This window comes from Sinocyclocheilus anshuiensis, unplaced genomic scaffold (assembly GCF_001515605.1).
Source record: "Sinocyclocheilus anshuiensis isolate Anshui unplaced genomic scaffold, SAMN03320099.WGS_v1.1 scaffold447, whole genome shotgun sequence".
NCBI lineage: Eukaryota > Metazoa > Chordata > Actinopteri > Cypriniformes > Cyprinidae > Sinocyclocheilus > Sinocyclocheilus anshuiensis.
The window spans coordinates 4,131,687-4,137,223 of NW_015552615.1; the positions used below are offsets into that span (position 1 = coordinate 4,131,687).

The window sequence follows — 5,537 nt, forward strand, 5'->3', positions numbered from 1 at the left end:
TCTCTCTCTCTGCGTGTGTGTGAGACAAAGCGACGGCGAGTCGTGCGCCTTCACACTAGAGTTCACGGTACGTCAAATACAGGTGCGTTGCACATCCATTCATATGAACTGAAAAATAGCACAGATCGCTTGAGTCAGAGAGTGTTCAGCGAGTAAAAATATATCTGTGCTAAACTTATACTTAGCCTCCAACTCACACACTGGCGAGTAACATCGGAGAATTTATTAGCCATTGGCTAATATTAGACATCATTTAATCGCCCAGAGTGAAGATTTAGTCGCATATGCGAGTGATTTACTCGCAATGTAGAGGGTTGATTTCAGAGAGGGATTCTTATTGATACTACTCTTTCTTATTACACTATACGTATCTTATTGAAACTTAGTATCTCTTTTTCTTGAAACGTCCTTTCTTTGTCTCTATTCATTTATCAACCTTCCATGTTTTTTTCTCTCCATTTATCAGCCTTCTGCGTTTTTTCTTAACTCCGCTAAAAAGCACTCTTGATTGTTGTGCCAATTAGTTTGAAATGGTAAGACCCCTTCAGCCTCTTGTAAATGATTGTACGCAGTGCCAGAGCTCTCTGCAGGCCTAATTAATCTATCCCCGATGCAGGTAGGAGTAAATTATCACAGGAGGACATGGTATCATCGGGGGTGGACACACTCCTGTGTGATGACGCGCGTGTGTATCCGTGTTAAGGTTGGGGTTGTTGAGTGTTCCCCGCCTCTATTTCCAGAGACCTCAAAAGGTGGTTTGATCTCTGCAACAAGTAGCTAGAGACTGAAGAACCATTGATTCATGGCTTGATAAATTCAAGAGGCTAGTCTTTCTACTGACTGCTCTCTTGACTTCTCTGCTCCCCTGAGAGACAATTGGCAGGTTAAATCAGACTCTTCGCTTTACGTTTTCACCTGGATATGTCAACATTTTCACACTATACTGTGTTGTTGCGGAATCATGCATCCAGCAGCTTCTTTTATAAATTATCTTGTTATTTTATAGTGATGCTACTTTTTTAATGTTATTGTTAATGTTGCATGTAAATCTCGCAAGATTTTCCATAGTGCAGGGGTTACAATGTGGACATGATTTCATGGCTGGTCCTAAGTTGAAGGACAGGGAGAGGAGGAGAATGTAATAGGAGGGGTATGTTATTCACCCGATCTGACCACATGCCATATATCCTGGAAGGTCCTGCCGCATTAGCATTGGCTTACCCTGAGCGCTGCTGTACAGTGAAGCAGGATCAGCTCTTGACTAGGGCTGCACGATTAATCGCATGCGATATTTAACGCGCATCTTGTCAGAAAGCCGGTTCTGTAATCAGCGGTAAATCTCCATCACCTGCGTGCTTTCACATTGAGCAGCATTAACTACACAGAGCCGTTGTTCACTGACGAGCTGCGCAAAAAATCGCGCGAATACTGACAAGATGCGCGTTAAATATCGCATGCGATTAATCGTGCAGCCCTACTCTTGACTAATGAATACCACGGGGTGTTTCTCAGCCCCTCAGTCTTATACATCTGTTTGTAGAGTGAATGGTAAGTTGGCTCAGTGTTCAACATGCGGAGGGCACATTCTGCCTCTAAAGATGTCTACATCTCAGCCCACTCAGACTTAGACAGATCTGAGATGACACAGCTAAAGAGGAAACATTTGGTACAAGGGACTGATAATTCTGAGAAAAAAGTCAGAATTGCAAGATTAAACTCGGTATGATGATTTTTTTTCCTCAATATTCTATTTACATTTTGCAATTCTCAATTTTTTTCTCTGAATTCTGTTTACATTTCACAATTCTGACTTTTTTTTTCTCAGAATTCTGAGTTTACATTTCACCATTTTGACATTTTTATTCTCCCAATTCTGAGTTTACATGTCATAGTTCTTTTGACTTTTTTTTTTGCAAATTTATATCTTCACAAACTGGATTTCTCAGAATTGCATGTTTTCCACAGCTGCGCAATTCTGACTTTTTTCTCAGAATTGTCCGTTTGTATCTCGCAATTCTGCATTTATATCTTGCAATTGTGAAAAAAGTCAGATTTGTGAGATAAAATGTCACAATTACCTTTTTAATTTTTTTTTTATCCCAAACAAGCTTCAATAGAAAACTTATTAGCAAACTTGTAGTTTGGTTATTTTAAACTGTGATAATATTTAACAATATAACTGCATTTTAACAGAAATACTACAATATTACTGCACCACATTATTGTATTCAAAATCAACAGCAGTGTCAGTGCAGCGGGAATTCATCAGAAGATTTCTGCAGGTTGCATGAGTTGGTGTTGTACTGGACATCTATAATGTAAAGCATGAACAGAGCAGTTCCCTGGGATGCCCCATTGTTCCTCAGCATCTCCTGCCAGCAATCCGAGAACCTCACAGACTGCCGGCTGTCAGCCTTTGATTTGGAAAAACTGCAGCTATTGCCCAGAACACTTGATACAGAATACCACTGTAAATGATTTATTCATGAATCGCTTTTTTTCCTTGTGCTGCTTTAAGGAAAAAATTATGTTGACTATGCAGTTGGTCAATATTTTTCCATTCTGTAGGGTCACATACTAGGAGAATGATTGCCTTGCTTAACATGTCAAGTCAAGTCAAGTCACCTTTATTTATATAGCGCTTTTAACAATACAGATTGTGTCAAAGCAACTGAACAGCATTAATTAGGAAAATAGTGTGTCAATAATGCAAAATGACAATAGTAAACACTAATTTTTCAGTTAAAGACAGTTCATCATTGAATTCAGTGATGTCAACATCCAGCTCAGTTTAAATAGTATCTTTGCAATCAAGTCAACGGTATCGCTGGAAATGAAGTGTCCCCAACTAAGCAAGCTAGAGGCGACAGCGGCAAGGAACCAAAACTCCATCGGTGACAGAATGGAGAAAAAACCTTGGGAGAAACCAGGCTCAGTCGGGGGGCCAGTTCTCCTCTGACCAGACGAACCAGCAGTACGGAAAAATCAATTTAAGACGTAATAAAACAGACGATGAACACTATTAACAGCAATTATTATATGATGCAATCAAACTTATAGCAAAATGTGGTAGTTCTGTATGTTGTTTCAGGGTTGGCATCATCTGAGGTCCTCTGAGGGGTTGGCATCATCTCTTCTCAGGTGTTCTGGATCCAGACTGAAGCTTGTGTAAATCCTAGTTACCACGGGATGTCAATCCCGTGGCAAAAAACAGAGAAACAAATAGAAACATAATTAGCGTAGCTGCTGTTCCAACCAAGCAAAATTGATTTGTTTAACCCAAACTAAAGAATAATAATGTGCATTTGATCAGATATAACTGCAGTAAAAGATTATGAGATGCATTATTTGAATGCTTGGCCAAAGAGATGTGTCTTTAATCTAGATTTAAACAGAGAGAGTGTGTCTGAACCCCGAACGTTATCAGGAAGGCTATTCCAGAGTTTGGGAGCCAAATGTGAAAAAGCTCTACCTCCTTTAGTTGACTTTGCTATCCTAGGTACTACCAAAAGTCCAGAGTTTTGCGACCTTAGGGAGCGTGATGGATTGTAGCGTGGTAGAAGACTAGTTAGGTACGCAGGAGCTAACCCATTAAGGGCCTTATAGGCAAGTAATAATATTTTGTAACTGATCAACATCAATTAACTTATATTATTATTGCTGTGTAGAGGAACAGCAGGGTGATGTTTTATTAAAAATGGCAGAGGATCACCTTCCCTTTTCACCATTCTTCTCCATTGTATTTTTGATCACATACTATACTATAAAACAAGGTGCCCTCATTTTTAAAGTTGAAATATGAATGTAATATGGTGACAAACTGTTCCATGTTAATTATTAAATGTGTTTGGATTCATTTACATACCGCTGAGGCCAAGAAGTCACTAGGGAAGGTGGTGGTTACACAGTTTGATAGTTTAACACTTCAAACAGCTCATTAAGATTCTGCAAAGAATCACAGGCGTACGTAAAGATGTGATATGAATAAGGGACTTATGTCCCTCCAAGGACCAAAAATGTGGTTCATATTCAAACATGCTTTGAATATAAATATTCTAAACTGTTACCGAGTTTAATAGTAAGGTGATGGTTAACAGTAAGTGGAAGGGAAGTGTGAGTTTTCCGTTCCACAAACGTGTGATTTTTAACCCATTTTCTCGTCACAGTTCCACAATACATTTACATAATCCCAATGCCGGTTCTACTTCAGAGATGAACCTAACTGATTTGTTTTGTCATCGGATCCCTGTCCGTGCATAATTATCAGAAAGTATCTGACGTCGCTGCCCTTTCAATGTCATCACGCATCGATTCACATTCTGACGCCGTGGGTTCATCTGACTCTGATATGCTGTGATTAAGATAATTAATAAGGATCTTCATCTGGATTTGGCGAGAAGTAATTATAGTGATGATTTGCAAGCTATCAGAATGACTGCGGCATTATGGCCGTATGGCACCGCAACCAAATCAATGCAGTGTTGCAAATCAGACACGCTTCACTTGAACCATTTCTACCGCTCCCCCTCTCTAAACAACCACCGCAGCTTTTGCTCTGTGTATTATGAATACCCTGTTATTTCCTATTGCGGGTGGATCAGTGTTCAACTGAGTTCAAACGGAGAGAAAGATAATTGAGTGGATAATCATTCGTGTGGTTTTGCGCCTGAATTTAGCCATGAACTTTTGAAGCAAGGATTGTGATACGCTCGCTTTGAATAAAAGGCTTTGACATTTATTGTGGGCAAATGGGATGCAACTTAAAATCGTAGTTAAACAATATGGATTTCCTTTTGCGATTAAGCAAGGTCAGTGTATTGACAGAGGTGATTAAATAGTTCATTGAGCCCTCCGATGGTCATGTTTGCTCTAATTGATTACTGCTGATGCTGTAAGTGTTATTAACGGTGACTAATGCCAAAGCTTTTGGGTAAATGTAATTATTTATGAAAGATCTGTATTCAACGTGTCGAAAAGAAAATGCAAGTGCATTTGTTCCTCCATTCGGATCTGTTTATTATAATCTAAATTGTCCGTGAGGCAAAACGGGTTCTTTAAATTAGTATTGAATTAATAGAGTCTGTACTTGAATAACCACCATCTGTAGCATCTGCTGTGCAGTTAAACAATGCGCTGACCATACACCATACACAAGCAGGAAATTTATATCAGACTTTTACATTTAACCATTTAACATACCAAATGCTAAGACATTTTAAAATTACATCACACAAATTATTTATTTTATTTTATTATTTTCCTTACGGGAGGGAGTCTGTTGGGTTCATATATACACAGAAATTGTACATTTTTTAAATTACGTTTTTGTTTCCATTTTAATGAATTGGCCCATGGGCCTGTAAAGGTTAAAATTCCTTTATTAGACAAATCTGACCATTTAATTTTTATGACTAGCATACAATGACTGACTAGAATGTGGCCATTTTCTTTTTTTTTCCACCCAAAACTACTGTACCATTATCACAAGTCAAGACATTTGGTTACAACCCCCCCCCCCCCCCCCCAAAAAAAATTTT

At 38.8% G+C, this 5,537-nt stretch overlaps 1 protein-coding gene across 7 annotated transcripts in view; it reads left to right on the forward strand.

The window, feature by feature from the left end:
* Positions 1–5,537, forward strand: part of LOC107666096 (RNA-binding protein Raly-like) — an 83,723-nt gene that overhangs the window by 34,479 nt on the left and 43,707 nt on the right. The gene's annotated exons all lie outside the window — the stretch shown is intronic.